General features: G+C 38.6%; 1 protein-coding gene across 3 annotated transcripts in view; it reads right to left on the bottom strand.

The window, feature by feature from the left end:
• Positions 1–25,873, bottom strand: part of dlgap3 (discs, large (Drosophila) homolog-associated protein 3) — a 160,121-nt gene that overhangs the window by 65,196 nt on the left and 69,052 nt on the right. For all 3 annotated transcript variants that reach the window (XM_026930020.3, XM_053228335.1, XM_026930021.3), the window contains exon 3: positions 6,864–6,966. The gene's annotated coding sequence lies outside the window, so the exon portion shown is untranslated. The remainder of the gene's footprint in view (positions 1–6,863; positions 6,967–25,873) is intronic.

Genomic DNA, 25,873 nt, shown 5'->3' with positions numbered 1-25,873 from the left:
TATTACAAAAACACTATAAGCCATGCAGTAAGTGTTAAAGGAAACATTTAGTGCCAGGTAAAAAACTAATTACGTACGTATTGTGGTTCTATGAACAAGCAATAAAACAAACACGATAACCACTAGTGACAGTGACAGTCATCAGGTGACAGTATGAAGAAGTATTTTATATAGTACATACTGTTATCATACATCCATCATTCCCTAGAACCTTCTCACCAAGTTCCCACTGCATTGACACTGCTTCCAAACTGTCAGTTATCCAGTGTTCATAGAACCATAGTTATTAGCATTTTTAGCATTCTGTTTCACCCCTCCACCATGGCATAGATGACCACTGCTCTCACACCACTGGTAGTGGCATTGTTAACCATGAAGAAGGTGCACTGTGATGCCCATGTAGCAGCAGCACAGACTGAAACAGACGTCTTGGAGCAGCATGCCTCTAATTTGATGATGATTTGATGACATAAGTAGTGATGATCAAATCACAGTGGTTTGGCCCAAATAGCACCATAGTGCGTGTACTGGCCAAAACAACAAACTCTCAGTATGCTCCCCTTCATGGAACACTGCAAGGTCTATTAATTGTTTCAAAAAATATGGGTTCAAACACCCAACAACACATGCAAGGCAAGCTTAATGCTAGGGCAGGTTGATCTTCCACACATTTTTGTTTGAAGTGACCACTAGCAAAAAAGCAAACTCCAGAGAGACCCATTTCATTTCAGCATCCTGAATGGGCTCCTCTTAAGAGGAGGTCTTAATGGATTTCAATGAGACAGACGATGACAATTTTAGGGTGCCAAGTGGCCAGTTCATTTGGCTGTGTTGTTTTCTAGTTTCTGAAACTTTTGCCCTTCTCTCCAGGGCTCTCTTTGACCTCAGGTCCAAAGAGCAATTCTGGCACATGGGATAGGTTTTAAAAGGTTGACTTGCATGTGTCCGGCAGCATGGATTACGCCAACCAAACTTAGCATCGTCCATAAACCATACTGGTGGAGAGCTCCTTTGTATCCCAGCCTAGATATCCTCATGCCAAGAGTGAGGCTTCAACCAGCTCCATCAAAAAGGAGTTGATAGCTGCATATTGAAGTGATTGTTCCAAGGCAAGCAGCAAAATGGATAACTGGATGAAGTGTGTCATCACTGCAACTGCATGGATGTAGCACTTCATCCAGTTATCCATTTCACTGGACAAAGCACAGTGTTCAGACAGGCAATTTGTATGTCTGAACACTGTGCTTTGTCCAGTGAAACCACCAGTGATGTGATGGAAGTGCACAGGCAAAAACCTGACCAGCATCATGTGGAAGAGCACATTCAGTGATCTGGACTGTCAACATCCAGTTTGGGCTGAAGCTATTTTAAAGTTGTCTCTCACGGCCTGTTTGGAATCTGCCAGCGATGCATGCAAGCTGGTAGAGGCCAATTTGCAGATGCTGCTGAAGCCAGGGTTGAGGATTGCAGTTCACTGTCAGATTCTCTGGCTATAAGGAGCTGAAGGCACAAGCATCAGTTTCAGGATCAATGATTTATACCAAGTCTATGAGTCATGTATAATGCTAGGTTGTATACACACCTAGAAAGAGACTCTGATCAATTTCTCAGCTCCTTACTTTAATTATCAGTTGTCGTTGAACATGGCCATTTATGATTAACAGGTTGCTTTGGCTGTGGCTCAGACTGACACAGAGAGAGGAATAAACAACTAAGTAGGGAGCCACTCCAGCTCCAGAGTGCAATCTGGCTAATGTAGTAGGCTAGCTATGAGCAGCATCTCAACGGCAATAGCCATTCTAGCTATAGGCCCAATAGTCAGGAGACTGTGGAGCCGTGGAGTCCAGCTAACTTTGCAAGCTCAGTGGTGGGCCACTCAATCACGCTAGCGGCACATATTCACAGGCCAGCAGGTCACTGGGTGGCTGGTGTTGTGAGAAACACAAAAGCAATGAGGGAAGACACATGCTGTAAGAGACTAAGAGGCGAGTGCAGTACTGAGCATCAGAACAGTTTGTAGCTAACTAGTGGATAGCTCATGAGTAATAGATAACTCAAGTTCAAGCTAGTAGCCACAGGGTTCTGAATGGATCCAAAGTGTATGAAATAAACTCACCCTGGACGTGAAGACAGGAGGTGATGGGATTCTGTCACCAGCTTTGGAGAACAGGTTACCTATAGCTCCAAGCTGTTACACAGATAGCTCCAAGGTGTACATGAGGTCCAATGTTAGACGAGAAGAAGAAAGAGAACAATGGTGTAGGTATGTATGCACAAGAAGGTATGTAGGTGATTCTCACCACCGCAGGTGGTGAAATCAAATCACCATTACATTACGATTTCTGCCAGAATAAAAAAAGAGTTGCTACAAAGAAGGGTCATTTTTCTCCTGGTTAACACATGCTATGTGATTTACAACACTCCGTATAGCCCCCATATCTCAAAGTCAGAACATTCGCACTGATTTAAATTGAATCTATATGTAAATGTGTGTGCATTCGCTTACATTGCATACAAGATGTTTTACAAATGTGCTGATTAATTTTGATTAAATTCCCTGTCAACCACAAAAATGGTTTTCTCAGGTCCTAATAAATTAAATAGTGCACATTATACTTTATACTATAGTCTTATACAAAATATTCACATGAGTCTCTCTCAGCTTTCTTAATGAGCAGGCATTGTTGGGAAGAAATTATACAAAACTAATACGATTTAGCCAACAGACTTTCATAAAGTATGTACACGTGGGCAGCAGTTTTCTTCCAAATTGCAGTTAATTACAGTTATTTTACTCTCAATCTTTCTCTCACAAACAAACAAACAAACAAACACACACGCATACACACACACACACATACACGCACACAAACACACACACATACAGGCACACAAACACAAACAATCCTACCGAATTTCAAAAGAGGACGCAAACTAAATCAAACCTGGGGTGTGGGATGGATCTTATTCAAGACACAGTCACAAATTGTAAAATAAAGTACATGTACATTATTTGATATAGCATGTGCTATCACAAGCCTAAGAAAGATTCTTTACACTATTGTATATCACCTTTCTGCAGATGATATATGTGCAATAAAAATGCTTCCTATACATATCTGCAATAGCAGTCTTCTTATTTCTTCATTTCATTTCTATTTCTGACTGTAAGACCCACCGGTATGTACAAGATTTAATAAACTTGCTTTTATCTCACCTGCATATGCACAGCTGTATACCCTAAATGTCCCTAAAATGCTTCACTTCAAAATGTCACTTTAAAGGATGATTTTATGGATTTTATGTGTGCAATCTATTGCCCCAATTACATTTGAATTAAAGATTAAAGAAACTTGCACTGCTGTGAAATCCCTCATTGTTGTTGTCTTTTCCAGTGTCTTATTTGAAAATATAATGTATTGCGGCATGAGTTTTATGAATGCATGTAATACGTGCCATTATTCAGCCCATAGCTGGTTGAGAAATGTCTCCAATTTCTCGATGAAGCATACCCATGGCTAAAAACCCTAAAGCAGAAACGACTTGAGCGTGCACGGGGATGCTATACTGCATTTTGTTTGGCCTCTCCGAAAGTTTCTGGCAGAGATCAATGAAAATTGCACTGGGCAAAAGAATTGACTGATGAGCCGCTCATCACTCTCAACAAAGAGGTTCTTGTGCTCCTTAAAAACACATTCCCAGCACAAAGCTGCCTGTGCCAAATCTTCAAGCAAGGCAAAGTCAGCCACTGTCTGCATCATCCAAGTCAGTCTTTAGAATGTGCCTTTAATATGATTTTACTTTACATATCATCTGTGTCACCTGTCTGAACCTTGTTGTGAGCACCACAGTGAGCAATTACTGTCAATTATGCTGAATTGATTGACAATAAGTGTGATAGGAGCTTATCATAATCAGTTTACCCATTTACAGTTTCCTGCACTAGGCTTTTCTGCATAAACATGATCAGGAGTAGTTCTAAATACACACACACATCCTCACACACAAGAATAACTTCATAAACCACATTCTGTATATAGACACGCATAGGCAGAGTTTACACACAAAACTATATGTACGTAAAGCTGATAAATGAGACCACAGAAGAGCAGTTTGCTGACTAAATAAACTACTCAAATTCTTGTACAAGCTCTAATCATATCCACACTTCACTACTGTGATGCTCTACTTGCTCGCGACCATTCATATGCCATGTCTCTTCCACAGAGTGATCAGAATGCTGCTGTTCATCTAACTCATAACCTCCTATTCTCTCCCCCAACTCAGGTCACTTCACAAGCTTCCTCCACAAACAGCTCTTGTCCAAAACCCCTGTCCTTGCATTCCAGGCCTCAAAAGATTATGCAGCACATAAAATATTGTTCACATGGACCAATTTCAGGTTATGATTCTTTAGAAAGTCTCCAAGCAGTGACCTCAGCTGGTTGTACTTTTTTAATTCCCACTGGATAAGACTGTCTGCTGTAGTAATAAATGCAAATGTAAATAGAAAATGTCCAGCTGCAAGTAAGAAAAGACACATAGGGTATGACTCAGGCATCATATAACATCATATAACAAGGTCTAAGTACTCCCAGTAGAGTCAGTTTGTCAAAGAGATGAAGCTATTGTTTCTCAGGATGACCACTAATGATATTAACTTGCCATTACCAGCTAATTATAGGAGTAATTCTGGGAACACTCTCAGACCCTTGTAGATGGCTGCACGGATGGATGGGCAGATGGATGAATGAATGGAAGAATGATAATGAAGAGATTAATACACAAATGACATTACAGCCACTTAGACATGGATGGATGGATGGATGGATAGATGGATTGATGGATGGATAATGAATAGATTAATACACAGATAATATTAAGCCACTTAGACCTACAACAGATGAGAGTTAAGGATTTTGCTCAAGGACCCAACAGTGGCAGCTTGCCAGTACCGGCATTCAAACTCCTTCTGAGTAGAAGCCCAGAGTCCTAACCGTTGAGCCACCACTGCCCAGATGGATGGATGGATGGACGGACGGACGGACTGACAGACAGACAGACAGACAGATGGACAGACGGACGGATGGACGGACAGACAGACAGATAACATTACAGCCACGTAGATGGGGATGAATGTACAGATTAATACATTAATGACTTTATAGTTACTTAGAACTTTCAGTGTCTCTGTGCAGCGTTAAAGAAGAGTGGCATCCAGACAAACTGCTGTAACACAGGCTATCAAGTTGTACTGCAACTGATGAAGAGCTCTTCAAAGGAGTGAAAGGTTTGATTGTAATCTAACAAATTAGTGGCAGTGTCTATGTGTGTGCAACAAAGAGAAGACAGAGAGAAAGAGAGAGAGAGAGAGAGAGAGAGAGACAAGTGGAAGTGGAGTATACAAAGTAGGTCAAGCATCTCCTTGGCTAATAAAAGCCATTTCTTAATTCAATAAAAAAAAAAAAACACTTTTTGCCAGGTATGAAGCATTTAAGAGACACACAGATTCTTAGTCTATTTTAAAGGGGCTAGAGTGTTGGTGCGGACTTACACCCACTTACCTATCCTAAATTCACTAATGAGCTCAATCACTGCACCTTTTCACAGCAGCCGTCTGGCAGCACCTCAAATTAAATTACACTGTCAGTCCACCAGGGAATAAACAAAGTGCTTTCTAATTCAAACAGCTTAGATTCCAGCTGTCATGCGTTCTGCAATGGTGTTGGGCAGTAAAACAGTTCTATACTGGTATATTATTACTGGGTTACATAAACTATATTTAGCCCAGAAAGAATCAAGGACATTACTATAAGGCTTGTGATGTCATGTCGCAGTCACTTGGGAGAAATCTGCCATTTTGTTTGGATATGAACAGTTATGGTTTATTCGTGCAAAATAGTTAGCTAACATTACTTAGGAATTAGCAACTTGCTATCAAAAATCTTGCTATAGATAATTCAGGGACATCCATAGTAATTGTGGTTAAAAAAACAGGAAAAACAGGGTCTCAACAGGAAAATGCAAATACGTTATGTGTATAGCATCTATTACAATATTTGAGTATGTGCTAAGGGCTTTTTGTCCTGATTAAAATATAATTAGAACTGTTTTGTTAGCTACTTTAAATCAAAGGATAACAGACTATCCAAACTCTATCTGTTTTAACATAAAGTTCTGGGTATTCGTATTTGTATAAGCTAAAAGATGACGAAAGCTTTAACAGATAAGCTAAGCTCACAGCCAGGATTTAATTGTGTGTACTTTAAGAGTTACAACCAGGATGTTGAATGACTGGACTATCAACTTCAAAGCATTGCTTCTTTCTATAACAAAGATATATTCATTGTCCTACTAAAGGTGTGACTAAGAGAAGAACTTCAGATACTTTAAAAGTTCATTTGTGCATGAAAGTAAGACATATGCAGTCATGTAAAGTTACAGTATACTGTATTACTGTATATATATTGATGTGAGTGTCTTGCCTTAAAGGTGCTCAAGGAAGTCTAGGCTTTAATCCTGCAGTGAAGCTTCAAAGACATTCTTGAGTCTCTTTGGCATTATTTCATCCTTCATAACAAGCACAAAAACCCCCATCAGCTGCACAACTTTATCAAGCCAGCATACCGCAGTAGGCACTTTTATCAGCAGAGAATTAAGCGCTTCAGCTTCTAGCAGAGCTTTAAGATGCATAGCTCAAATGGACTAGCATCCAGTCTTTGCCAGGTACTTGAGAGAAGGTTATAACTGGCCTTGAATAGCCTTCTGAGGTCAGACAACGTACAAACACACACAGCAAACCAGGAAGACGTGAGCAGCTCAGATAGGAGCTCTGACGACAAGGGAAGGGAGAAAGTACTCACTGCTTCCTCATCTGCAAACTGAGTTCCATTATCAGCAGTAGGGGAAAGACTCTTCTCTGAAGACTGACCAATGCTCCTGCAGTTGGAATTCACTTACGGGAATCTGAAACAGAGACAGAGAGAGAGAGAGAGAGAGAGAGACAGAGACAGAGAGAGAGAGAGAGAGAGAGAGAGACAGAGACAGAGAGAGAGAGAGAGAGAGAGAGAGTAAAGGTAAAGTGCTTACTTGTCCCAGCTCAGCGGTAAGACTGTGCAAAAAATGTGTATGATAATGTTTTGGAGATTTCCTGAGGGATAGGGAATAATTTTTTTTTTTTGTCACACATTTAGCGTGTATAGTATTATTACACAAAATATAATTGTAATAGGACATAATAAAACAGGACGTGAGAGGATAATGAATAAAAATATATCACACATAACATACTTATACTACACAGCAGTACAGTTATATGTGGAAACATTACAAAATTTCTGGTGGTCATATAAGTTCGTTATAGAATGTTATGTTTTCTCATATTGGTTGAAATTAAAATGTAAAGGGTCCTAATGGTTTAAGGACTTTTGATGGGATTTAACAGGAGTCTGATAATCTCTGTCCTAACGGATCATCTGGTCTCAAATAATATTGATGTAATAGACTGTGGTTTAACAAACATCCAATGGACTGGGATGGGATCACCACAGATATCACAAAGTCCATTGGATCTTCGTTAAACCACAGACTATTACATCAATAGTACACTTTTATCTGCAAGAAAACAGAAAAAGTACTGATATATACCACCGAAGGTTTCCCCAATGTAACAGGTATTTATTCTATTACAATTTCAATAAATGGAACACTTCGTCATATCATTACATCCTGATCAGAACTTGTGTCATGGAAACCTATTAAGCTAATTGGCATTAGGAAGTAAAGCAATATTTCTTTTTCTTTTTCATAATAAGTATCCTCTGTCTTGATTTGGCCTGAAGTGGCTAGGACCTTGAAGTTTTCTGTTCCCCCACTTAAAGGTAGGATGATGTATGAAATGTTTATTGGGGTCCTTTTATAAGAAAACACTGCACTTCTCATAGAACACAGAATTTTATAAAGCAGTCCTGCCTTAAAATGTGTGGCATTTGCATCTGTGTCCACTTGAGCCAGAGCCACAAAACCCACAACCCTCACCTAATGAGCTGAAAATGGGAAATACACACACCAAAATGAATTAAGAAAGAAATTGTGTCACATATTGCATAATATAGCAATAATACAGCAACATTGCGGTGATGCTCGAGCTAAAGTATGCTTTTAGCAATGGTGCTCATTTCCCTACAGTGAAATATTAGGTAACGGTTCCTACTGATTTTGCACTAGAGCTAGAGGTAGAATAATTAGAACACAACTTTGCTATTCTTCCCACTGGGCAGAACGGCAAAAGAAATATGAGAATATGGGTCATGGTAGATAGATGCATATTGAGTCATCACTAAGTTCATTCCAAAACTAATTATAAAGTCAGACTGCAAGAAAGCAATTAAGAATTCAGGGGTGCTTGTCTGGGTGTGTGTCTGAGTGTAAAGTCTACACAGATGTGTCAGAGTGTGCATATGTAAGTGTAGAATGAACCCAAATGGATCAGTAAGCCACTGTGTGCGTATGTCTCCTATGAATGAGACTTCACCGGGTCGTTGCATCATTAATACTGAATTAATTTCCTAGTCTCGTAATTATCCGGCTATGATACTGATTACTTTTGACACTGGGAACAACGTTTGTCACAGTCAACAGCTTATGCTCAATAACAAAAAGTTACAGAACAAAGTGCAGTTCTCTCATGCCCTTCTCCTTGTTGACCTCTCACTGCCGGACTCCAGTCTATCTCCAATTTAAATACAATGCCCTTGCCTAGTTCTCTGAGATAACACCACATCCTCGCTTCCCCTCCTGCTTCCTATTCACTTTATGTCTGGCAGAGTGCAGCTGAGGATTATTGCTCTTTGCTGTCCAAACCTGCCAGGGCTTGGAAATTAAATGTCAGTGCCTCTTCTTCCACTGCAGCTGAAGATGAATAGTAATAAAAAATAAAGAGCAACTGAACCAGCATGAACAATTATCTATATTGTATCTCTAATATATTCTTAGTGCAGATAGATAGCATGGACACTTAGATATTCTAGTATAGTGTATGGTGTGCATATGTGTTATGGGTGTAACGCAATGCCAGTATATCCCTATCTAACCCTGTGTCTAAATGGTTGTGGCCTAAACCAGAAGGAAAAACCCTCTGCACAGTCAATTAAATATCTATTGAAATGACAAATGCTGGTCTCTGTAGCACCCCATACTGAGAAAACAAGTGATGTGGACCACCAACATCCAATTCAGGATAAGGAGATATCTCTATTTGCCTGTCAATCATGCCACAATACAGAAAGCATACTATCTTGCACTAGCATTCAGTTTTCTAGCATAGGCAGCATGCATGCTTAGGCTGTATTTGTTTAATTGTCTTAATTTCAAAATAGCTAGCTTCAGCTAACAACAAAATAACTGACAATACAAGTTTTCTAAAGTAGACAAATTGCTTGATGGCTGTTAAAAGAGTATTTTTTTTAAATAACATAGATATGAGAAAATATGAATTTAGTAAATTAAGGATTTTTAACTGACTGAATTTTAACTAACCATTAACCTTAACCAGGTCACCAAAATACTATTTATATCCCTGCTGAACAAACATGGCAATTTTTACTGAAGTAAAAGTGCAGTTACTCATCTAAATAAATACTCTGATAAACACTGAAGTACAAGTTCAAATTCTTCACTCAAGTTAAAGCAGAAAAACTTGTAAATTTCTCGTAAAGTATAAAAGTACATGAAAGACTCACAATCAAAAAACATGACAGGAAATCAGTGCCCCCGAAGTTATTTATCAAGGAACCAATTAAATGTGGGAAAACATCAACTAAAGCTCTCTAACAACAGCTTTATTCCTAATCTCTCAAGTGTTAGCTAATATATTAATAATTCTGCCCATCTAAACTATCTGAATGCTAATACTAGATGTCACAGTACAATCTGTCTTAATAAAAACAAAGTGTACGTACCAACAGACAGTAATAGGTCTCATTCTTCTGACCATATTTGTAAGACTTTAGATTTGTTAGGAATTTAGTGTTAGACAGCTTTGAATTAACTACTGAAATGCGTGATGTAGTAAAGTATTAGGTGAAAGAAAAGCTCAGTTGTACGTTGTTAATTTCCACCTCTGCTGCTAGGAAAAAAAAATACATCACACCTTCACTTTCTTCTGGGGATTAATCTAATGGACTGGTCCACAATGGCTCTTTTCTCACTGGGGAAAAAGGTTTACCTTATACTGTATATGGTTCAGTAAATATGTTAATCCATCATTCTCTTTATTAACATTTGTTCACATTTACGTAAATCTCATGTTATATAATGAATAACACTACTTGAATTGTCTTTTCACAAGATGTTTTCTTACTCTGCTGGCTTTACACAGTATATACGGTACTGTATATATTAGAATGCATAATGTGACCCGCGCATCAGCAGCTGATTTAGTGACAAAACAACCAATGACAGCTGACGACAAAGCTCTGACAGTGTCAAAATTTTTTTATTAGAATCTCAGCATGAGAATCCTGCTATGATGCTTGTCTAAAAACTACCAATACGAGGACAGCATAGGATTATGTGAAACTCATTTGACAGCTACGGATATGGTAGCGGCAATGGCAAGACAAAAAGGAAACATGCTGATTGACAGGAAAAATCCTTATTACTTCAAGCTCAGTTTGAAGAATGCTTCTGTTTATGCTACCCCACTTCTCTGCACAAGCATGGATGGCACTGACATAAGCAGAACATAGTAATTTTTTTTTTTAACCTCAGGTAATGACAAGTAATGATCATAAAAGACAGCTGTAATCACACAATCTAAAACCGGCTTAATTCATATAGTTATTTGGATTATTTGTTTATTTTTAATCTTTTTAATTTTAAAAAGTAAAATTAATTTTACTTGAATAATGTTTTGCCTACACTATCCACTTCTATGTATAAGTAATGATGCAGCAGTGTGCACGCACACTTGCTCATTCCAGGTTGGATAGCAGAAGCAGCGGGTAACCGGCCATGGAACCACTGCGGCTCTTTATGCTAATATGATCGATAACCCTGCTTTTTCTTCAACCCTGTCTCCCTTTCCGTTTTGCAGGTTGAAGGAGCTCTAATCAGGAACTGCAGAGCTACTAATTAGGGGCCAGCTATGCTACAGGGATTTCCCACAAGCCCTGCTAAACATCTAACAGAAGCTTTAACCCACACACCGAGCCAGTGCACTTTACATGTATTCTGGGATGTATATCATTAACACAACTAATTCCCCTTATACACAACAACAACACACACACACACTCTAATTGACCTTGCATGCATGTGTATGAATAAAACATGCATTTTATGATGATAGACCTGGAGAAGCCAGATCATTTCTATAATGCAGGAGTTCTGTGCTCCATCTGCCATTCAGCTTACGACCTTGTTTTAAACAGCAGGGTCACGGTCTCCAGGAGAAAAAGACACAGAAACCTTCTTTTTTTGAGGTTATAATGTTACACAAATTGCACCTATATGTGTCACCTCGGAATAAGTGCCACCATCTCAGATTCAGATAAAAAGCATTGAGGTTTCATACAATCGATTAGATACAATCTCTGAGCAGTGAGCTAGACAAAGCCACATGAATACCAAAGAGTCTTCATTCCTAAACAAGATGCAGACATTGAGCAAGATCACCCAGATTACAGCAAACAAATATATCAGCCAATATCTCAAAACAGTTACGTGCCAAAACATTACTGGATCTTAGCCCTGAAATCATATGGATTCATATGGAGTGTTGCTTTAAGGAAGGCACAAATATAAAATCAGGAGCCCTGCACAAGTTTTCACGATCTACAATATGCAATATAATATCATAATCATAACAGATTCATTTTTATTCAATCCATGACTAAAAATTAAATGATCATAACGTACTGAAATCTCTCTCCAGTTGTGAATATTAAAACTCACTGCAGCCTCAGTTCTGAAGTTTGCCAGATAACAAATATGTAAATGAATGTTGGTGTTAGTCAGTGGTGGCTGGTGGTGATATTAGATGGAATATCTATCAATAGCTCAACCACTAAACTATTAGGGTTGACCAATACATTATCTCCTGAGTTCTTACTGATGATGTTCATAATAATAATAATAATAATAATAATAATAATAATCTGTAAGTCACTCTGGATAAGAGTGTTTGTTAAAACCTGTAAATATAATATAAATATAATATAAATATAAATAATATTGGGGTAAATTAACTCTCTCTCTCTCTCTCTCTCTCCACTTTTCCACTTTTCCATGTCCACTTCACTCACGACTGAGTCCGTATCGTGACTGCTGATGACGTATACCGGACGCAGTGAAATGGGCTAAGAGATATTAGCCCATACTGAGATGAGTTATAGGGGGCGTGTCACTCTGTGTAATCACCAGGCACAACTGTCACCGCCGCTCGCTGATTGGCTGTGTGAATCTACAGCGCTGGGCTCGTTACATCTAACCCACAAAAAAAAAAAAAAAAAAAAAATCATATTAATCATATTAATTATAATCTGATTCATATTCCTTTGGCTCAGGAAACATGAGACTTTCGCAGAAATCTCCCTTTTTTCAATTTAATCTCATGCCTATGCAGAGATACTACAGAGATAATACAATCCCTGTTCAGATTTTCTTTTACCATGGGATGTACACAGACCTAGCAATTTCTAGCAAGTTTTAATGAAGCTTTAATGAATGGCTTTAATAAGTAGGCTATACATATTAAAACATGTTGAGCTTATAGTATGTGGGAAAGAAGCATGCGTATTCGATGTTTGTGGAACCTGAATGTATTCAATCTTATGCACAGCTGTATGAGAACCATTTTTTTAAGTCTACATTATTTATTACTACATATTTACATCAATCTTTGTGGTGTACTACATCCTACAATGCAACGTGACCACTTGATTTCCAAAATGCCTTAAATCTGTAGTGATGACAGAACTATAGAGTACCATCTTAACATTGTTGGTAACTTAAAAAAAAAATGTCAGCTAGTTTATTGTATAAGTTAGTAGAGTAGAATAGGACAGAACTGAATGCATTTATTTATTTATATGAATACTCATATTATCATATGAGTACGTTGAAATTAGATTTGCATCTCTCATTGTTGTAAGAATACAAAATAAGTTGTATGTAATAGACACACATGATATTCTGTTATGTCTATTACTATTCCTATGCTTATATTTGAGGGGAAGTCAAATTAAAACCTTAAAATTGAAACATAAATTAAATTGAGGCAATTTTTTTTTCTAGAAGAATCTGGCCTATTGTTAAGTTTGGGAACATTTGCATTCAACAAAATTGAAACAATGAAAAATAAAAAATTAAGTTTTCTCATTTGACCCTGGCTGTGTTCATTATAAAAAAAAATACCACTGATATTTTTTCTCAGTGGAATTTTTTTTAATTCTGAACTAGCTGTGATGGTTTACATTTACATTTACAAAATTTACTATTTATTATCAAATTACAGTTATAGCAGGTTAGGAATGCCTTAAGCCTTTCTTCATCTTATTGCATCTTTTTTTTATTTTACACACCAAAAACTAAACTTAAACTACACACAAGAACTAACTTGAGGAAACTGTGTCAGGTAGTAACATGACTTGCATACCATATTGCATACTACCACAAGGAATAGCATGCAGTATGCAGTATAGAGTATACAAGTGTGCCATTTTGAACAAAGCCTTACAAAACTGTTAAGGCTAAAGTGGATCTATATTTCATATCCAACACAAATGCCCTCTGTATTCTGTCATAAATTTCATGCATGTTCCACTGCATTCTGCAGGCATTTGAGCTAATGAGATTATGATGTAATGTAAAGCATTCAGTCACTTTTAAACTTGCAGTGTAGACAGTATGCATAGCCGCAGAGGAATTACTACATTTGCATACATGGACATGGACATCTGCAGACAAGCCCATACCCTTTTATGTATATTCATACAGCTTTATTTTCCTTATCAGCTTAACCATAGATGACTGTTCCCTCTCTTTCCCTCTTGCTGGCCTGCATTACTTTATCATGATTTCTGTCTGCCCAGCTGCCCACCAAAGCAAGTGAATCATCAAGCACTTTGTCATACTATAATTTTACTATATTTCAAGACTCTACAACGTTATTTTCAAGGTGATTGCAAAAAGAAGTACAAAATTGGGGCCTGTAGAAAGGAAAGCGAAATTACTCAAAACCATAATTCATTCTACTTCCAAATTCTCCTCCTGCTGCTTTTGAGTTTTGAGGCAGGCAACTGAAGACATGACAAAGCAACGATTTATTCATTTCTCTTTTCACCACTGAGTGCACCCCTGCGTTGGCTCAGCCTGCTTGAGTAGAAATGTCTGTGTTTCATGTGAATTCAATTTTTAAATAGAGACTGACTTGCAGAAACCAGCACGTTGAATTTGCTCCCAAAATGAGCTACTTGCTTGGATCCCGGTGACAGAAATCAAATCTCTGAAACTCATTTAAGACCCTTGGATAGCCAAAACTACATGCCAGTACATAGTTTAGAAATAAACAACTTCATTCATCACCAGCGCAAGTTTCTCTGCATCTATGACAAAGTGTGATTCAGAAGAGAACCATTCAGCGGTAGTCATTTTACCAGAAGTCTGGGTGGTTATTTAACAAACTTATTACACGTGCATTAGTAGCAGATGTCTAAGGGATATTGGAAATCTGACATAGAACCTCTGAGCTGTCGAGAGCTCGACTTGCCTTGCTGCAAGGGGTTAATGGGTTGAAGGAGTGTAAAATTACATCTCATCTTTAGTGCACTCTCTCAACCCGTCTAATTTTTCACATGTGAAGTCGAGAATAGATTGTGACACAGAGGAGCTTTCAGTAGGAAGCGTCCATCTTGGACTTTTATAGGGTCATGGGCTGAATTAATGTACTATTAAGGTACTTTTTGTTACACCAAGCTCTTACTGCTGACATTCAAGGCCAAGGCCAGGTCACAAATTCCTTTATAAATTCCACAAAACACATCACACACTTTACAGCAAAGCACTAAAGCCAGAAAAGAGCTGGGAGTGAGGAGACTTCTTGAATAGAAATGAAGAGATGAATAATGAGAACGTGGCATTGCTTTAGGAAGCTTATGCAAGATTATCGCACATCCAGACCAAATCTGACTCTGAAATCCACCATCAGCTAGAGCGGCCTTTATTTCCTGTTAATGGGTAATTACAGGGAATGCGATGGATGTCAGGGAAGACTGAACTCTGGTTCCCTCACTCACAATTGGTTTAGGTTCTTAAGCTCCACCCATTCTCTTTGTGCTCATTACTGCCTTCACCTTTGTCTTGTTAGCTGATTGTATGCTGCAAAATCTCATATACTGTCACTACTTCTGATTCATTGCTGGTATCCGAGAGCCTTGCTTTCATTTTCATGTGCCTTCTCATTGTTTTTTTCTTCCCACTCTCGTTTCAAACAATTCTGCCTGCTTGAACATCGATGCATCAAATCACTCTAATAAAGCTTGTATGCATTGTACAGTCTTTGACTTCCATTTGTCACATTAGAGAAGTTTATTTATGTAAAGCCTGCCAGTGTGCTCATTCAACCACCTACAGCTGTCCCCTTCTACCGCTCTACCTGAAAATCTGTCATGCTCCACTGAATGCTGCCCAGCCTGCTCCTCTCTGATTTGTATATTTGCATATGTTTGTGTGGCTAATTACAGTGTGACTAATCTTGGCTTTGGAAAGAACTGATTAAATTTTGGAGTTATTTACTCTAAGCAGTCACTTTGAGTCGGCTATGTCACTTTAAGGCTGGTGCTAGAAATATAGGAAGAAAAGCAGGCATATTTAATTACTTAATTTAAATACAACCAAACACAGTAGAGTTCACAGCCAAATACAGACATATTCAATTAAAACTGATAACGGTCCAGTTGTGTAAAATTCCTTACTTACGATTAATTAATTGACTACAATTAAGACAATTCAAAGTGGTTATGTTTTGTTTTGCAGTGGCGCTTCATATTACCACTTTTGCATAGCGCCATGGACTAGGAAATAGAGTTTTGTGTGTGTGTGTGTGTGTGAGAAAGAGAGAGAGAGAGAAAGAGGCTGTTTCTTAAATTCCACCTCCCCCACTCCTGTATTATTATGTATTATTCTTGATTGTACCTGCATGTGATATTTTATAACAAACATAGTTTATAAGCCAATAAAAATATACACAAATTAGCAATTTAAACCACCATGACTCTGAGCAGGTTAAAGCGGGTACTGAAGAAAAATGAATGTTTGTAAAATGAACAGTAAATCTGCTGATTCTGAAAAAGCTGCACAGGTTAATGAGCATGGTCTTTCTGCAAGTTTCATATCTGACCATCTGTATTAAAATAAAATTCCTCTACTCCTGTGGCTTTCTTTCCCAGTGTACACCTCTACTCTGACCAGATGAGTTACATCCGTTCATCTCCAGTCATGTTGTCAATTCACTAATCAGACCAGAAAGAGTAAATGGGGAAAAAAACATTCCTTTCTGACCTCTCTAGCTCACACTGTAGCTAGTTTCTGGCCCTATGAACTGGCTACAACTAAATCATTTACATAAATGAAACATCTGCTAAAGATCTGCTACAGAAACCACACTGGCTCATGTTCAGAAAACTGGAGTCACTAAACTACGGCCAGTGTTTTTTCATATATTGATCAGCTCTACCACAGTATTTTTCAAGTGCTCGTTTCAGTCCAGTGAAATACTTGGGCCTGCCAGTTGAAGACCTGTGGCCAAATACATTGATACTGAAAAAATCTGTCCAGCCATCCAATGCCAGGAGCCAAAGGAGCAAAATAGGTCGTGTTCTCTGGGTGGGAGGTACAGCATACTCTCTCTCTCTCCTGTTCATCACAGAGACACCAGCCAATCACAGATGTTTGTGAGCTCATATATGTGGAAGAGGGCAGACAGTGCTTTCCTCTGGGTGTGTTACACTGTCCTGTGACACATCATAAGCAGCATTTTTTAAAATGCTGGCAGGATTTACAAGTTTTTGAGATAGACTGAGTCGGGGGGGGGGGGGGGGGGGGGGGGGGGGGGGGGGGTTGTAATGCTGTTGAAGACCTGAATGAAGAAATAGGTCCATTACTTCAGCATTTATGTACATGTTTGCTATTACTTCAGTTAGACCAAAACTTCTAACATATTCCTGTGCAAAAGGGGTTAGTCTTTCAAAGGGGATATGGTGACCTGAGTTACCTGGCAATACAAAAAGCTTACTAAAAGCTCCAAAATGGCTTCTAACAAGGAGAAATTGAAGCACAGTACTGCAACAGAGCTTCAGAATGTACCTGACTTCAGCATGCTTTGTTTACTGCCTATAATCAGAGATTACTGATCTCCAGGAAGAGGTCATGGTGAGATGAAAAGCACTACATAAACAACATATCCATATCCCATCACTGAAATATAGTTTCACAAATTACTTTGCATATAAAACTGTTCTTTGATTCTATAATATTTACAAAGCTTTGTTTTTTTCCCACTGATATTGATAGACTCTTGAGCTGTCTTAAAAGGATCTACGTGTTATTGAATGTACCAGGACTTCAGGAGGCTGTGTGTGTGGTGTGTGTGTATGTGTGTGTGTTTGTGCGCACTGGCAGATCCAGAGCCTCATCAACCGGGCTATAAGCAAGAACACTCAGGATGGATTACCCTCTTCAGGGCCATTTCGCCTCAGCCCCTCAACCATAAGACGGGGAGGATGAAGCAAAATAGCGAGGTAACTCACTGCAAAGGGCAAAATTAACTATTCTCTCAAGCCTCTTCTGTCTACTAAACAGCAGGCTTAGAATAGAAAATTAGTTACAATCTGTCAAAATGAGAAAAATTAGAAAATTAGAACAATCTGCCAAACATTTCCAGCTAACAGCAATACTGTGGTCAGAAACTGCACCTGATATTGTAGAGAACAATTAACACAAATTACAGATGAGGTATAGTCCCACGACAAGGTAGCTGTCAAACCAGCACATTTACAGCATCTAGAAGAAGTCCTTATCCAAAGTGAAATACAGAAATGCTTTATTGTCTTCATCAAAAACATATCATGCTAGTAAATTAAGTCATAGTCCAACAATAACACTAAAATAAAACCTTGTTAGAGAGGTTAGCACAGCAACAAAAACAGTACTATTGCCAGTGCCAGTGTCACTGCTGTATTTAGCATTTTCCACTGATGGATGGAGTACAGAGCAACAGACAGACCACCGTCAGTAACTGAGATTACATCTTGGACCAACCCTTTCCCTTCAACCAGAACTTATATTTTAGCACTTATGATACGGCAGAATGAGCACAGATACATTGCAGCATCAGCCATGCAAGAGTTAAAACTATTACCTAACACTCAGTGTGTGAGAAAGAAAGTTTTAGATGCACAGTGAAGTTTTTTTTATATATTAAAGACAGCAGATAATTATATCCTTAGCATCACAAGTACTTTTTGTTTTTCCTCTGCAACTATCTTGTAATGGCATCTTTCTATTTTTATTTTAGATCCCAGTAGCCTTGTCTAAACTAACAATAACCAAATCAGGGAAATGCTGTTAATGGCGTCCTATTTCAGAGAAATGCATCAAGCTGGAGTGGAGGTATGGAAATTTTTTTCATATTAGTTCAGTGTTAATTAGTGCCAAGGAAAGATCTGACCTCATTGCTGGACTTGAACAGAAGAAAATGCCATGACTTGACCTGGCTCTTTGCAACACTCATTAATTAAACCCTGTTAGCAGTTCTCTGCTGCACGGTTACAGGTGTTTATGAGAGCACCTAGCTAAGACCAGTGCAGCCGTGAAATCATCAATTTGACATAACTATCCATGAGAAACTCATGATGTCCTGCTGAAAGAGAGGCATTACTGCAAATACACTCATTGGCCACTTTAATGGAGACACCTGTACACCTGCAAATTCATGCAATTATCCAGTCATTTTTTTTTTTGCTCATTACAGTTGTAATGAGTGATTATTTGAGTACATTAACTCAAACATGAGTACAGCCTTCCTGTCAGTTTAAATCACTCTGGCCATTCCCCTCTGACCTCTCTCATCAACAAGACCTTTCTTCCTGCAGGACTGCTGCTCACTGGATGTTTTTTTGTTTTTCACACCATTCTGTGTAAACTCTAGAGACTGTTGTGTGTGAAATTCCCAACAGTTCAGCAGTTTCTGAAATACTCAATCCAGCCCGTCTGGCACCAACAACCATGCCACGGTCAAAGTCACACTTTTTTCCCCATTCTGATGTTTGATATGAACATTAACTGAAGTTCATGACCTGTATCTGCATGATTTTATGCATGGCAGTGCTGCCACATGATTGGTTAATTGGATAATTGTATATTCAGGGGTACAGGTGTTCCTAATGAAGTGGCAGGGGAATGTATGTGCCATGTTCACTGAATAACACATAAGAACAGCACTAAAAAGCAGACATATCAGCAAAAATTTGTTACCAAATCAGTGGCAAGAAGTCCCATGACTGAGACAATCTTCACAGCTTTTCAAGTCAAGCGGTTTTTATTATCATTCTTCTACATAGATACTATACATCAGAATGAAATGTTGTTTCTCCAGGACCATTCTGACTTGTGCACTACACAACAGTGTAATAAATACACATAACAGATCAATAGATACAAAGGACAGTAAATACACAGAACATGGGCTATAAACTGTAAACTATTTTGTAGTCTAACAGCAATAAGTATTGGCAGCAAAAACATGATTGCAGCTTTGTAAGGTGCAGGTGTGCAAGGTTTTTGAGTCATACTGGGTTAGGTGTTTGACTAGCCCAGGTAAGTGTTGGGAGGCAGCAGGGTATAATCCGACTGCCTCAGGGAAGAAACTGTTGCAGAGTCTGCTGGTGGTGGCAAGGATGCTCCTGTACCTTCTGCAAGATGGCAGGGGGGTGAAGAGTCCATGAGAGGGGTGAGAGGGGTCGTCCGCAATACTGGTGGCATTGGCGGATGCAGCGGGTGTTGTATGAGGTATCGATGGTGGGTAGAGAGACTCCGATGATCTTTTCAGCTGTTATCACAATTCGCTGTTTCTGTAGAGGGTGGTGAGGACTCTCTTCAGCCTCCGAAGGAAGTGGAGGCACTGCTGGCCCTACTTGGTTGGGCAGGTTGTGTTGAGAGTCCAGGAGAGGTCCTCTGTCATGTGCACACCAAGAAACCTGGAGCTTTTGACTCTCTCCACAGTTGTTCTGTTGATGTGCGGTGGTGAGTGGTCTATTTGCATCCTCCTGAGGTCATCTCTTTAGTCTTATCAACATTAAGAGATAGATTATTGTCTCTACACCATCCTGCGAGCTATATAGCTATATAGTTCACTTCCTCTCTGTATGTTGACTCATCATTGTTGCTGATGAGGCCCACAGCTGTAGTGTCATCAGCAAACTTGATGACGTGATTTGAACTGTACTTTTCAGCACAGTCAGAAGTCAGCAGGGTAAACAGCAGTGGACTGAGCACACAGCCCTGGGGAGCACCAGTGTTCAATGTGGTGGTGCTGGAGGTGGAGTTGTCGATTCTTACGGACTGGGGTCTCACATTCAAAAAGTCCAGAATCCAGTTGCAGAGGTGTTCAAACCCAGCAGGCTCAGCTTTGTTATCAGTTTCTGAGGGATGATTGTGTTGAATGCTGAACTGAAATCTATGAACATCATCCTTACATAGTTGTCCTGGGTCAGAGAAAGAGGTACAGGTCCAACATGTACAGGTTTTCTCACTAGGACTCCATGGTACCTTTGCTATCTGCTTACATTCCACTCACACCTCTTCTTGTCATACACACTGACAGGAACATAAAAGCACGAGAGAACTACGTTTGCATAAAGCATCTTAAAAGCATTGAACTTATCAGTGGAAATAAAAGTGAAGGACAGTCTGAATAACCAAGTTTTTAATCTGTATTTATAAGAGCACCAATAGAGCTCACATTCATAATATTCTCCAGAATACTATTAGGCAGTATATAAGAAAAATAATCCTCAGGATTAGGTGTAAGCCTGTCTCGGCTGAGTGAAGCAGTCTGGATGTGATGTAATGTGTCAAGAGATCAGGAAGATATGCCATAACTAGGCCATTAAGGGCTATAAATGCCAAAAGCAAGACCTTGTATTAAATGTAAAATGTAACAGGAAGCCAGTATAAATCAAATAAGACATATTCAATTTACATTAAAAAGGTATTCTCTCTGACTTCCTGGAATTATCTGAATCTTATTTAGAAAGACAGCAAGACATGTAGCCAGACATGAATGCATACACTGGTTTTCCAGCATCCAGTATTTAACATGATCTTCCATTTTGTATAATTGTGTTGCTGAATCTAACATCATGCTTGTCTTTTGAGGTGATCAGTGAGCTATGTTACTTGTAGTTACTGATATTACGTTAATTCAAATTCAAATCATTGTTATTATTTTGTATCGCCAGTGTTGGAATTATTGAGCTCCTCTAATTATCTCCAAAATCATTCTGAGAGACATCCATGTTATTTATCATATTAAAAAAATATAAGGCTACACATCAGGAAGTCATATATACGTCATATCAGAACTGTATCTGATATGGATGCAGCGGTGACACAATATCAACCTCAAGTCGCAGGCTGTCATGTTACTGATGAGTCTTTTCAGATCTAAACAATATAACCTGTGCTAGAATAGGCCTGTAGTGGTTCTGGAAAACATAGTCACTACATTATAACAAGTTATTACATGTCAGTAAGTGATTGTCAACTTTTGCTCTAAAAAAAGGCCCCCTGGTAGGATCCCTCATGATTTTCAGTATAATTCAAACACTATGGATCACCATTATAATCAATTTAACATATTAAATTACTGTATTATCATTATTTTGTCTTCATTACATTGACTAATGAGATAATCATTGGTAGATTGTTCAAGTGACATTTGTGTTTCATCACTTAGCTTTGCTATGAGTTCCTTTAACAGCTTGCTGGTTAGATTGGTAAATCATTTTGATGAAAAGCACCTGATAAATAAATAAATGTAAGATTAATGAGTAGAAATGCATCTGTTTTAAGTCAGAATTCCAAAAGTACCAACAGTATGCACAGGACAGCTAAAGCATTAGTTTTCTTGCACCTGTGTGTGTCAGGCTATCAGAATCTACATTCTAACCCCTGAGCTAAGTAATGAAGGGTTGAGAGTGTGGATTAGTGTAGATAGAAGAGCTACATGATAACCAGGATGTAGCCTAACTTGCTGTTCCGGCACTGTTCACTCCTTTCTGTTCTCATTAGCTCCTTCTCAGCTGCTCTTAATTCCTGTCAGGCCTAATTAAAAGTGCAAAGAACAAAATCTTCCTACCACATCATCCTGTGAACACAGTTTCTGTCCAATCACAGCCTCACACTGCAATGACTGTCATCTCCTCTGCTCTCTCTCTCTCTCTCTCACACACACACACTAGAGATGTTAAAATGTTTTTTTTTTACTGTGTGCATATTTTAAAAAATGTTCATAATATTTACCTATTTAGAGACAAAAAAATTGTAAGGTTATCAAAATACACATTTTGTAAAATGACTCCTTTAAATTTAGGAGAAGGGGTTTATTATGGGCCATTTTCTAAAATAACAACTGGACCATTTACATTTATGGCATCATGGCAGACGCCCTTATCCAAAGCAACTTACAATTATCTCATTTATACAACTGAGCAGTTGAGGGTTAAGGGCCTTGCTCAAGGGCCCAGCAGTGGCAGCTTGGTGGTGCTGGGATTTGAACTCACAACCTTCGGTCCAGAAGTCCAATGTCTTAACCACTGAGCTACCACATGCTGTTATGGGAAAATAATCAGTGATGGAGTCGGGTAATGCGGCCTAACATGAAGTGTATTTAAAAAAAAAAAAGGAAAAAAAAAGTGTTTTGAAGTGTCTTATTAGTCTTATACCACAGCGATTTGCCAGTGATTACAAATGTTTGCATATGAACATTGCATATGTTCAACAAGGCTACCATGTTATGCCCTATATAATGGGCATTATACATTAAATAAGAAGCTGCTTGGTATTTGGCTTAACTCTGTTAAAATTCGGCCTTAAGCGGAGTTAAAAGTGGCAGATACTACGTGGATCCCAGCTAGTGTAAGAAATGAAAAACCTGACATCTGTAAATATCAGCAACATATTTGCATTGACGTTGGCTCCTTGTTTTCTTAGGAAACAAATGCAAATGTTACTTCCTGTAGTTTATGCAGTAAAAACATATAATGTGGCTAATGTTTGTTCTACAGTATGTGTGGCAGTCCAAAAAATGATAAGCTCAATAATATTCAAATACATTTGAATTTTCAACCTTTTTAAGTTATTAAAAATTGAATGCATTTAAAAAATGAATTTCAAAGCTCTTAACATGCACATGCAAATACACACACACACACATCTTAGAATTACACTTGGACTTCCCAAAAACAGTTGCCTAAGCAAACATGCCCAAGACTTAAGTACTCAAGTGGATAATCTCATCTGAATGTTGTATAACTTGTACTTTAAAGCTGCTTCTGTAATCATAAACACTGTTCTGTTTTCATCTTAGTACTCCTATTCACAATTAACTCATACCAAACATTTTTCAACATACTTAGTACTGTTTTTTCTTTCTACAGTTGTAGACGAGTAATGAATTATAATCCCACTATCTGGTGTCACCCTGAAGAGGATGGGTTCTCTTTTGAGTCTGGTTCCTCTCGGAGTTTCTTCCTCATATCGCCTTAGGGGGTTTTTCCTCACCACTGTCACCTCTGGCAGCTCATTACGAATCTAAATCTACATCCGGATTTCTGTAAAGCTGCTTTGTCAGAATCATGCTTTATTGGCCAAGTACACTCGAGTAAACAAGGAATTTGACTCGGTTGTTGAGCTCTCATTGTGCTTATAGACATTAAACATTACAATGACATAAAGACAAGGACAAAGACAGCACTGGTGATATGAAGTGATGGCTACAGTATATACTGCACATCAATTGCATTGTAGTAAAAAAAAGAATACTGCACACAAGATTATTGCATCTTAAACACAAAACATAATGCTTTCAGTGACACAGTCTCACATTATGTTGTGAGAGACGTGATCATTAGTTCATAAGTCTATGAGGAAAGAAGCTTTTTTGGTGTCTGGTGGTTCAGATATGTGCTGGCCTGGGTACAAGGGGTCATGAAAATGGGATTATGACAATGTCTACTGTTAAAAATGCTATACAGTCTCCTGAATGGGTCAACAGAAAAGCGTCCTATCATCTAGAAAGCACGTGTTCGAATTCCAACGATGCTACAGCCATCCATGGTCAGGAGTCTAGGCTTATGTCATTTCAGTCGTATATACAGTCCAGTGGATGTGTGTCCTGTTATTTCCTGTCTCTTGATTCTTGCAACTGTTGTGGAGACATACTGTCAAGGTTCACATGACACTTTTCAAAAGTACAAAACTTTCTTGGGTATCCAGAGACACGTATCTACCATGCTGTATGCATGAAGGCATCCTCTGTTGAAGGACATTTTAGGCAAACAAGCAATTACTAACAATCCATCACCATGCTGATCTCCAGAGGCTCTATTAAAATCTCTCTACTTGTCCCTCTTGCCTCTCAATGTCTCACAGTTTTACACAAAACTCCTAAGAGTGCACGTGCAAATGGCATCCATATTTCATAAAGATGTTCCTCAATGTTTGTTTTCTGAGTCTCAAAAAAGACATATTCATGTTTCCACAACCACCGAGCTCAGACTCAGCATGGTCTCCCAGAGGAATTAGGTGTACCAGAGTTGCATTTCCCTACATGTATCTGCACACACTTATGTACAGTGGTGTCAATGCTGGCTCCGTGTAGCAGTGTGAAGAGAGCAGATTGATGATGCAAGCATGTAACGTGTGAATCTTTCAGTAGCGGGAAACAGCAGAGAGGCTAGTGACTGCAGAGAGAGGCTACAAGGGCGAAAAGGGAGGCCGCTTGTGCTTTAAAGATTTGCATCCACAAATCGATACAACGCAGACACGAGACGGACAATCTGATACAACAGAGCAATAATATGAGAGAGCCCGTGGATCAAGTCCATGATGCCAATATAGAATGTCAAATAAACAGGATAGTAAATGCGATAATAAATACTTTGAATGGCGCATAATGAGGATATGTGGGTAATAGATAGATGAGGCTGGCAGAACAAGTGTAAGGAAAGGCATTATGGGTAAGTGTGACTTGTCTCAGCTGCAAGGCCAATATGTGCTCTTGTGTAACACTACATTCAGTCTAAACATGTTTTCTAAGTAGCAACAGAGAGGTCAGTTCAATATCAATCCCTGTAGCCTATGGGGTTATTTTACATTCTATGAGAACAAACAAGAGGAAATACTGTATCAACTAAACATATTCTTTAAGTGTATTAATACAAACAGGCTGTATGGTGCTCAACCTTTACTAGTTTAACTACAGACACATTTTCTCCAAGTTACTATAAACAGACTCCAATGTGTATAAATATATAAATGGAACATTCTGTAAATTCTTATAGCGTATTCTCCTGTCACACCAAACTCTTCCATTATATGCAGTACATGTTAAGGAGTGACACAATTGTATAATCAGGCTTTCAAGCTGCTCTATATGTAAGTGGAAACAAAACTAAAATAAAAATCAAACTTCCATTGACCTTAGTGGATAAACCAACAGATTACAGGCTCTATATTTATATATTACAGTGAAATTAAGTGGTGTATCACTGGTATACTGCTCATTTGGCTGGAAATAAGACAATGTTTTCTT

Source organism: Pangasianodon hypophthalmus, chromosome 23 (genome assembly GCF_027358585.1).
Source record: "Pangasianodon hypophthalmus isolate fPanHyp1 chromosome 23, fPanHyp1.pri, whole genome shotgun sequence".
Classification (NCBI taxonomy): domain Eukaryota; kingdom Metazoa; phylum Chordata; class Actinopteri; order Siluriformes; family Pangasiidae; genus Pangasianodon; species Pangasianodon hypophthalmus.
This window is presented reverse-complemented; position numbering and strand designations above follow the sequence as displayed.